An 11,918-nucleotide genomic window follows, 5' to 3' on the forward strand; every position below is an offset into this window, starting at 1 on the left:
ATAGCCAAGATATGGAAACAACCTAAATGTCCATCGACAGAGGAATGGATAAAGAAGAGGTGGTACATACATACACAGGAATACTACTCAGCCATAAAACAGAATGAATAATGCCATGTACAGCAACATGAATAGACCTAGGGATTATCATACTAAGTGAAGTAAGCCAGACAGAGAGAGAGAAATACCATATGAGACCACTTATATGTGGAATCTAAAATATGACACAAATGAATTTATCTATGAAACAGAAACAGACTCACAGATATAGAGAACAGAATTGTGGTTTCCAAGGGGGAGGGGGTGGAGGAGGGATGGATTGGGAGTTTGGGATTGACAGATGCAAGCTGTTACGTGTGGAATGGATAAACAACAAGGTCCTACCGTATAGCACAGGAAACTACTTTCAATATCCTGTAATAAACCATAATAGAAAAGACTATGAAAAAGAATATATATATGTATAATGGAATCACTTCAGAAATTAATACAACATTGTAAATCAATTATACTTCAATAACAGAAAAAAAAAAGAATGAGTATGAGGAGGCCAAGAGGAGGGACAGGATCCAGATCAAGATGGTGGAGTATGGAGATCCTGAGCTCACCTCTCCCCACAAACACATCAAAACTACAACATCTATCTCTGAAAATGACCTGAAGAACAGCAGAACAGATTTTTAAAACTAAGGATATAAAGAAAAGGCCACATCAAGACAGGTGGGAGGGACAGAGACATGGTCTATTCAGAGCCCATACCCCTGTTGTAGCAATTCACAAGCAGAAGGGATATCACAACCATGGAGGTACCCCTGAGGTATGAGGGGTCCAAGCCTCATGTCAGGCTCCCCAACTTGAGGGACCTGCACCAGGAAGATGAGCCCCCATAATGTCTGGCTTTGAAAACCAGCGGGGCTTACATCCAGGAGAGCCAGAGGGCTGTGGGACACTGAGACTGCACTCTTCAAGGCCTCTTGCACAAACTCACCCAGTCTAAGTCCCAGTGCAGAGGCTGCAGCTGAGCCATACAAGCACCTGGGCCATGCAAGAAAATTTACTGACTAATTTTAGGGTGTGTGATAGAAGGACAGTGATCTGGTAGAACTTCTTCCAGAGACAGATGCACTAGCAGGTGACATTTTTTTTTTTTTTAACTCTTTCACCTAGCTGGTCTTGCACTGGCAGGTGCCATTTCTGTCATTCTCCATCAAATTAGCTAACACTGGACACCTTGTGTTCCCCTGAGAAATAACTGACTCAACCCAGCCAGCCCCTCCAAAGCGGCTCCACCCTCCTCCACCCAGTGGGCAGCCCTGGCTGGCACTGGCACCCCTCCAAAGTGGCTCCTGCTCTGGAGGGCTAGCCCTGTCCATCTGATGGGAGGACTTAGCCAGCATAAGCACCCTTCCAAAGTGGTTCCCACTCCAGGGGATCAGCCCCACACACCAGTACACCCACATATTCACGGTCAGGTCTACTAGACAGCCAGGTGAGGGACCAGCCCCACCCTCTAGAGTGTCCACAGCATTCTCTGCCAAGCCACGCAGCCAGCTAGTCTGGGGGACAAACCCCATCTACCAGGGTGCCTGCATCAATAGCAGCCCAACCACAATAGGAAGGTACACACAGCCCACACTGGTGATACCTCTGGAACACCTGGCTCGGGGTATTGTGCCACTGGTCCCCAAAAGGACAACTTCTACGTAAGGCCACTCTTTCAAGACCAGGAGATGTAGACGGTACACTTTATACGTAGAAAACAAACACAAAGAGGCAAAATGAGGAGACAAAAGAAGGCATTCCAAACAAGAGAGCAAGACAAAAATGTCAGGAAAAGAACTAAGCAAAACAGAGATAAGTAGTTTACCAGATAAAGAGTTCAAAACAATTGTCCTAAAGATGCTTACTGAACTTGGAAGAAGAATGGATGAACTTAGTGAGAACTTCAGCAAACAGATAGAAAATATAAAAAATAACCAATTGAAACTAAAGAATACAATAATAAAAATGAAAAATATAGTAGAGAAAATCAACAGCAGATTAGAAGATGGATCAGCAATCGAGAAGACATGGTGGTGGAAGTCACCTAATCAGAGCAGAAAAAGAAAGTTTTTCTTAAATAAGGGTAGCTTAAGAGATCCCTGGGACAACATCAAGCTAACTAACATTTACATTATGGGGGTCAAAAGATAAGAGGGAGAGAAAGAGACATAAAACATATTTGCAGAAATAATGGCTGAAAACTTTTGTAACCTGGAGAAAGAAACAGACATCCATGTCCAGGAACACAGAGATTTCCAAACAAGATGAACCCAAAGAGGTCCACACCAAGACACATTAATTAAAATGTCACAAGTTAAAGAGAGAACCTTAAAAGTAAGAAGAGAAAAACAACTAGTATTGTATAAGGGTAACCCGTAAGACCATCAGCTAGGTTTTTAGTAGAAACTGTACAGGAGAGTAGGGACTGGCATAATATATTCAACTATCTGAAAGGAAAAAAAGTACAACCAAGAATATTCTACCCAGCAAGGTTATCAATCAGAATTGAAGGAGAAATAATAAAATGTTTCCCAGATAAGCAAGAGCTAAATGAGCTCATCATCCCTGAACCAGCCTTAAAAGAAATGTTAAAGGGACTTCTTCAAATGGCAAAGGAAAGGTCATAACTAGAAATGAGAAAATTATGAAAGAAAACATCTCAACAATAAAGACAAACATATAGTAAATCTAGTGGATCAACCACCTATAAAATTAGTATGAGGGTTAAAAGACAAAATTAGTAAAAATCATCTATATCTAAAATAATTATTTATGTAATACACCAAATTAAAAGATGTAAAATATGATGTAAAAAACATAAAACTTGGAAGGGGAGAAGTAAAAATGTAGTGCTTTTAGAATGCATTCGAACTTAAGTCAACATCAACTTAAAATAGACTGCTACATATAATTATTATATATGAACTCATGGTAAACACAAACCAAAAACCTATAATACATACACAGAAAATAAAGGAAAGGAATACAAACTTAACACTAAAGAAAGTCATAAAATCACAAGGAAAAAGAACAAGAGAAGAAAGGCACATAAAAAACAATCAGAAAAGAATTAACAAAATGGCAGTAAGTACATAACTATCAGTAATTACTTTAAATGTAAATGGATTAAGTCAACTATACTTCAATTAAACTTTAATTAAAAAAATGAATGGACTCAGTGCTCTAATCAAAAGACATAGAGTAGCTGAATGTTTAAAAAAATTAAAAAAAACCAAAAACTAAGGCCCATATATATGCTGCCTACAAGAGATTCACTTCAGATCTAACGACACACACAAGACTGAAAGTGAAATAATGGAAAAGATATTCCATGAAAATTAAAATTAAAAAAAAAAAGGCTGGAGTAGCAATAATTAACATCAGACAAAGTTGACTTTAAAACAAACACTATAACAAAACATATATAAGTGCATTACATAATTGATAAAGGAATCAATCCAACAATAAGATATAACACCTGTAAATACTTACGCATCAACCTAGGAGCACCTCAATACTTAAGAAACTATTAATAAACATAAAGAGAGATACTGACAAGAATACAATAATAGTATGGGACTTTAACCCCACTTACATCAATGAACAGATCATCCAGATAAAAATCGCTAAGAAAACATTGGCCTTGGGACTTCCCTGGTGGTCCAGTGGCTAAGACTCTGTGCTCCCAATGCAGGGGGCCCAGGTTCGATCCCTGGTCAGGGAACTAGATCCTACATGCTGAAGCTAAGAGATCATATGATCCTGCATGCCGCAACTAAAAAAGGTCCTGCGTGCCACAACTAAGACTCGGTGCAGCCAAATACATAAGTAAATATTTTTAAAAAAGAAAGAAAACATTGGCTTTAAATGAAACATTTGACTAGATGGATTTAATAAATATAAACAAAACCTTCCACCGCAAAACAACAAAATACACATTATTTTTGACTGCACATGGAACATTATCCAGGATAGGTTACATATGCTACAAAACAAGTCTCAATTCATTAAAAATACTGAGATCATATCAACCATCTCTTCCACCACAATGGTGTGAGACTAGAAATCAAGTGCAAGAAGAAAACTGCAAAAAACACAAACACATGGAGGCTTAACAACATGCTACTAAACAGCCAAAGGGTCAACAAAGAAATAAAGAGCAAGTCATAAAATACCTTGAGACAAGTTAAAATGGAAGCAAAATGTTCCAAAATCTATGGTAAAAGCAATTCTAAGAGGGACATTTATAGCAATATAGGACTACCTCAAGAAACAAACAAAAATCTCAAATACATAATCTAACCTTACACCCAAAAGAACTATAATAAGATGAACAAGCAAAGCCCAAAATTAGTAGAAAGAAGGAAAAATAAAGATCAGAGCAGAAATCAATGAAACAGAGACTAAAAAAGTAAATAAATAAAAACAGAAAAGATCAATGAAAGTAAGAACTGGTTGTTTGAAAAGATAAACAAAATTGATAAACCTTTAAACAGCCTCATCGAGAAAAAAGAGAGGATCCAAATAAATAATATCAGAAATGAAAGAGAAGTTACAACCAACACCACAGAAACATGGAGGATCAAAATACATCACAACAATTATATGCCAACAAATTCAGCAACCTAGAAATGGATAAATTCCTAAAAACATACAATCTTCCAATACTGAAACAGGAAGAAAGAGAAAAGCTGGACAGGTCATTAGTAATGAAACTGATTCAGTAATCAAAAAACTCCCAACAAACAAAACTTTAAGACAAGGTGGTTTTACATGTGAATTTTACCAAACATTTAAAGAAGATTTAATACTTATCTTTCACAAACTATTCCAAAAAACTGAAGAGGAAAGAGTGCTTCCAAACTCATTCTACAAGGCCAACATTACCCTGACACCAATACCAGGTAAAGACACTAAAAAAATAAATAAATAAAGTATGGGCCAATATCCCTGAGGAACATAGATGCAAAAATCCTCCACAAAATATTAGCAAACTAAATTCAACAATACGTTAAAAGGATCATAAACTATGATCAAGTGGAATTTATTCCAGGTAGGCAAGCAAGAATGACTCAATATCTACAAATTAATTAACACGATATACCACATTAACAACACAAAGAATAAAAATCATATGATTATCTCAATAGATGCAGAAGAAAACATTTGACAAAATTCAATATACATTTATGATTGAAACTCTCAACAAAGTTCGGATACAGGAAACATACCTCGACATAATAAAGGTCATATATGACAAACCCACAGCTAATATCACACTCAATGGTGAAAAGCTGAAAGCATTTCCTCATGATTAGGAACAAGACGAGGATGTCCACTCCCACTACTTTTATTCAGCCTACTATTGAAGTCCTAGCCACAGCAATCAGAGAAGAAAAAGAGATAAAAGCCATCCAAACTGCAAAGAAGTTAAATTGTCACTATTTGCAGATGCCGTGGGGCAACTAAGCCTGTGTGCCACAACTACTGAGCTCACATGCCTCAACTAAAGCCCACGTGCTACAAACTACAGAGCCCATGCACTCTGGAACCCACACACCACAACTAGAGAGCCCACGTGCCCTGGAGCCTGCGCTCTACAACTAGAGAAGGGAAAACCCGCACACCACAAGTAGAGAGAAGCCTGTGCCCCACAATAAAGAGCCCATGCGCCACAATCCTGCATGCCTCAACAAAGATACTGCATGCCGCAGCTAAGGCCCGACACAGCCAAAAATAAATTTAAATAAATAAATAAATAATAAATAGATCTTAAAAAAAAAAAGCCTTATGCACCCCTATGTTCACTGCAGCATTATTCAGACTAGCCAAGCTATGGACACAACTTGAGTGCCCATTAATAGATGAATGGATAAAGAAGATATGGTTGACGCACATGCAGGAACACACACACACACACACACACACACACACACACACACACTGGAATGTTACTCAGACATAAAAAAGAATGAAATCTTGCCATTTGCAACAACATGGATGGACGTGGAGGGTGTTATGCTAAGTGAAATAAGTCAGACAGAGAAAGACAAGTACCATATGATTTCACTTTTATGTGGAATCTAAAAAATAAAACAAATGAATAAACAAAACAAAAGAGAATGTGACTCACAGATGTGGAGAACAAACTGATGGTTACCAGAGGGGAAGGGGGTGGGAGGTTAGGCAAAATGGATGAAGGAGTTTAAGAGGTACAAACTTACAGTCATAAAATAAATGTCACCAGGATGTAATGTACAGCATAGAGAATATAGTCAGTAATGTTACAATGACTTTTTGTGGTGATAGCCAATTACTAGACTTGTCGTAGTGATCAATTCACAATGTATATAAATCTCAAGTCACTAGGTTGTACACCTGAAACTAATATAATATTGTATGTCAACTGTAAGTCAATTAAAAAATAAAAAGAAACCAAAAAATGAGTATGAGTTAGCCAAGCTAAGGTGGGTGATGTGTGAGAGAGGAACCCTGTTCCATACAGAGGAAATAAACATTCAGAGGTAAAAGGAGTCACAGCATATTTAGGATTTTGAAAGTTGTTCAGAATGGCCAGACTTGGTAACTGATGGACTATATATGTTTGTTGAGGGACAGGATGTACTAAGATGTTGCCCAACTTTTGGTTGAACAGTTAGGTGAGTGTTCGTGTCCGTGTCATCTACTGAGGAGGGAATGGTAGAAGAAATGCAGAACTAGAGAAGAAGGTAAGAGTTTAATTTAGGATGTGTTGAGTCCTATCAGTATGACATCCCTGTGGAGATGTTGACTCCTCCTCCTCATCACGTCCCACCTCCACTCACCTCTACCCGCCATTACACAAGAACACACAAATACTTCGTTACCTGCCTATGTCTTCTCAACAACTAAAACTCAGTTTAGATGGTGCCGTTTCTAGAAAATATACTATGATGACCACTGCACATGCATGCCATCCCATGTTTACCTCTGTCGCATCACACTGCACTACAATTTTCTCTTTGCTTATCTGTCTCTGCCACTAGTCTGTAAATTCTCTAAGCAATGGAAAGGGGGTGGTGGTGGTGGTGTTTTTCAAGCAGTAGCCTTAACAAATGTGATTTCTTTCTTTCATCATCCATATTTTAGTTTTATTTTTTAGCCCTTATGCTAGCGGGAGTTCCTAAAGCTATGAGACAATTCGTTTCTTTCCTTCTTATTCTAATCTTCTTTCTTAATGCAATAGATACTGAATCATAACACATAATAGCTCATAGCACCACTTAAAAAACTATTTGACACAATTTTTGCCTTTCTTTGGCTTCACTATGTTTAACGGACACTTAATAGGTACTTGTTAAAGTTTAATGAATGAATGATTACTTGCATAAACAAAGCAGAGTGAATAAACTATCATTGTAATAGCTTTTTAGGGGGGAACTATCTCTGGGTAGGAAAAGTAAATCTGCACATTACACTTTGGAAGGCTGTACTGCAACAACGAATTAACTAAACTGCTGTCCAAATGAATCAAACAGGAATTGCGGGTTTCAGAACAGAGAGGAGGAGATAGAGTAAGAAGAAGAGGACACAGCTGAGGTATCTGGTGGGAGAAAGATGCCCAGTGAGAAAATTCTGAAGGTGGAGTGACTGGGTATTTTTTAAAAAACAGAACTATCTACTATATAATTTTGATTTATGGCACTGATATAGTGTACAATTTCTGTTTCCCACCCCATCTGTAGGTCTAGCTATCTTCAAATGCCTTATGTGAATTTGCACCAAAAAAGGTTCATTCTTTCTCTGTATCAGTGTGGAAGAGAAGTTTAAAAAAAAAAAAAGTAAAGAGTTCACTGAGAACAAGACCTCAGATCCATGAAACACCAAGGGAAGGTGAGTCCTGAGGGAAATACCAGGTCTTGGATGCCTACCAGATATGGAGGAGCAGTTGAGATAATTTTATTTACCTCTCTGAGATGGCTAGTTTTATGTGTCAGTTTAACTGGACCACAGACTGACCAGATATCTGGTCAAACATTATTCTGGGTGTGCCTGTGAGGATGTTTCTGATGAGATTAACATTTGAATAGACAGACTGTGTAAAGCAGAGTGCCCTCCCCAATGTGGGTGGGCTCCATCCAATCTGTTGAAGGCCTGAATAGAACAAAAATGCTGAGTGAGACTCTCTCTGGCTATCTTGTCTTCGAGCTGGAACATCAATCTACTCCTGCCTTCGGACTTGACTGAAACTGAAGTTTACACCATTGGCTCTCCTGGATTTACAGCTTGCTGACTGCAGATCCTGGGACTTCTCAGCCTCCAAAACCACATGAGCCAATTCCTTATTTTTTATTAGGAATACATACATATATTCTGTTTCTTTGGAGAACCCAGACTAATACATTCTTCCCCTTTTTAACCTCTGGAAGTACAAAGGACCTACTCAGACAGATTTCCTAAGAACTGGCCATATTCAGGCTGCCTGACTAAGCTGGGATCTCAGCCTCAATGAATGCAGAAGAGACACGTGGGCCAATAAGAACACAGTAAGACACGACTCCAGGAACAGCTCAATGAATATAAAGAAGAAACTTTATGTTCCAAGAGGAAAATAAATAAAAGGAAAAGGGGAAGAGTCTAGCGATGAAAAAGAGCTACCATGAGAAAAGTGTAGGAAGAAAATTGTTCTTGCAGAAGAAAACAGACAAAGGTACCTGCCCCAGTAGGAGCAGCTCTGTCAAAAACCCAGAGAGAATGAATGGAAGTGAGGAGAAAAGATGCAAGGGGATTAATGTAGAGGGAGACCAAAGCCAAAGAGAACAACAGGCCCATTGCAGATGGAACTTGAGTCCAAAAGAATGTGGAATATCCCAACCTAAAAGAGGGCAAGAAGCACAGCAAGAGACAGAGAAGAAGAAAGCTTAGAGTACCTGACAGAGTAAGAAAAATCACGTGAACTTGGGACAAAAGCACAATTCACAACAGGAACATGTAACAGATGTGCCAAAGGAACTCAAGGCACAATATGTTCCTATAGGTCTCTAAGGGAAGGTGATACTAATGTAGACTTTGTGAGAAAAACAAGATGGAACATGAAGAAGGGAATCTGCTGTTTCTAAAACACTATATTGGAGGCTCTTCACTTCTTAAAAACGTGACTTTGTCACAGTTCTTCTAGTGGTACCAGAAAGTAACTGAAGCTGCCTTAAGAAAGGGAAGAAAAAGTTATCAGGAGGATATTGAGTAACACACCAAGCTCAAGGACAGCCAGACCTCAGGGGCTTTGGAAACAGGAAAGTTACCGAGAAAACCAGCCAGGCTTTCTCTCCATCCCTACTTCTGAGAGTTCACTTCCTTTTCCCAGCACAGAAGGTGGTGGAAGATGACTTCCTCACAGCTTTATGTCATTTCAAGACACCAACACAGGCTCACTCACAGAGGGAAAATATGACTGGACATCCAGATCAGGTGTTTTGGCAAAGGGACAGAATCATACAAATTGTCTGCAAAGACCCTTCCCTACTGGTGGGGACAGTTCTCAGAGAAATGAAGTTGTTATAAGCTAAGAATCATCCTGAAGTCACTAGTGCATTAGAAAATGGAAACATATACTTGTATATATACACATATATATACACGTGTATATATACACACATATGTATACATATATACATATATATATACGCATATATATATAAATGATATCACATAGATGAGATTTGAAAAAGGAATACTGGTAATTTAAAAATGGGGGAAAAAAGTAAGCATCTAAAACCACACCATGTGACAAAGATAAAGTCTAACCAATAGTAAAGAAGCATAATTATTTTTCTGCTTAGGCTCCCTAGTTAGCTGTGGACCTTTAGCTGTAAAACGATTCTACCTGGTGAAATGGAAGCTATAATTACCAAACAAGAAACGACTGAATACTTTCTAATGCCAAGTGTTAGTCTCACTGTGATCCTAGCAGTGAGACTGCCATGCTGTGAACTGGGAACCCCTGCCATGTCATCCTCATGAGGCCACAGTGGAACCTTCACCTCAAGACAAACTACTCCAAAAATAAAATCATAAAATATATAAAAATTGATGCAAGACTGAGTGACAAAGTTTGCATCACTAAAAATAAGCTCAGAAGAGAATTATGCAAAGAATTATTTTAAACTATACTTATAAAAATAGAAATTGATGGATTTCTTAACAAATAAATTTTTAAGAGGATGTGTACCAGATGAATTAAGACAAAACAAAAGGCCATGGGGTACTTTACAAAATCAGTGCTGGCTAAAACATTGTACATGAAACCGGAGGAGTAATATACCCTTACCAAAGGAAAGGAATGGGGGAGAAGGAAACAAACAAAAGACTTGATAGTCATTGGACAAGGTAATGGGGCGTACCCAGAAGTATCATCTTAAAAGAGATAACAAAAATATTTTTATCTTCTTATATTTCATTATTTTCCAATAAGAATTTAAATTTATAATATTCATGAGCCAAAGGAAGATAAAATAGATTACAAGTAAGTGGGTAACCAGAAGGCATGGATATAAGCTGAATCCAAGAATGAGGTTAATTACAAACTAGAAATGAGGTTAAATTTTATAATTATGCACTTTCTATAAATGGGAAACAAATTTATCTCTATGATTTTTAGCTAACAACAAAAATGGGGAAATGTGATCAATTACATAACCCATAATGTTCACAAGATACAAACAGAACAATTTTCCAAGAGAAGTTCAACCATTCCTAACAGAGTGTAATTGCGTTTTATGAGAACTTCAAGTAATGCAATATAAAACTAGTAATAAACTCCCACTTTTGCACAAATTCTGAAATAGTGCTTCCCCCAATTTTTTAATGAATAACTTCCTGATTGTTGCATCAAGTGAATTTTAGACTGTGGTCGTGCTATTGCCTCCTAGTGGTGCCAAATGAGGTTGCAAACAGAAATATCCACCATCTTCTATCTCATTCAATCTTAAGATATGAGTACAGTATATTAAAATAGACACTGGATTCACAGAACACAATATTGCCCCTGTCATCTACTGAAATTGCCTTATACCAAGACAAGACAGGAAGTTCTAACTAAGGTCCACATATAAAGACACTGAGTAATGAAATAGACACTACCCTAAATAGCATCCTTTCCAGCACAAATGTCAATATATTATGTGGGCTCTTTCTTAATGGGTCCCAATGTATCTGCTGATTCCTTCACTCCAAAGTTTAGATTCTAAAAGGGGCCAATGCAAAATAATCGAGGATTATAACACTCTGCTCCTGTAACTAAATTCAGGGATAGAAACAAGATTTTCTAGAAGAGAATTTTTTCAGATCATTTTCTATAACTAGCCAAGATTTTTCACTGACCTCACATAGTGCAAAACCATATGTAAAAGTCCTTGGTATTTATATTTTTGCAGATTCTTTTGGTTATAAGGCCTGAAACCCAATTCCAACCAATTTAGGCTCAAAGAAGGGATATGGATTAACTACCATGTGGCCACGTATAACATTTTTGAGCAATATCTAATGGTACTGAAATTGCTCATGACGTTAAGTGCAAAAAAAGCAAATTTCAAGTAAAAGTTCATACTGTATATCCCAATATATAGATTTTTAAAATAAATATATAGGGGGCTCCTTCAAGGTGGCAGAGGAGTAAGACATGGAGATCACCTTCCTCCCCACAAATACATCAAAACTACATCTACACGTGGAACAACTCCTACAGAACACCTACTGAATGCTGGCAGAAGACCTCAGACTTCCCAAAAGGCAAGGGAACTTCCCACGTACCTGGGTAGGGCAAAAGAAAAAAGGAAAAACAGAGACAAAAGAATAGGGATGGGACCTGCCTCTCTGGGAGGGAGCTGTGAAGGAGGAAA

The sequence above is a fragment of the Neophocaena asiaeorientalis genome, unplaced genomic scaffold (assembly GCF_003031525.2).
Source record: "Neophocaena asiaeorientalis asiaeorientalis breed wild unplaced genomic scaffold, Neophocaena_asiaeorientalis_V1.1 scaffold597, whole genome shotgun sequence".
Taxonomy (NCBI): Eukaryota; Metazoa; Chordata; class Mammalia; order Artiodactyla; family Phocoenidae; genus Neophocaena; species Neophocaena asiaeorientalis.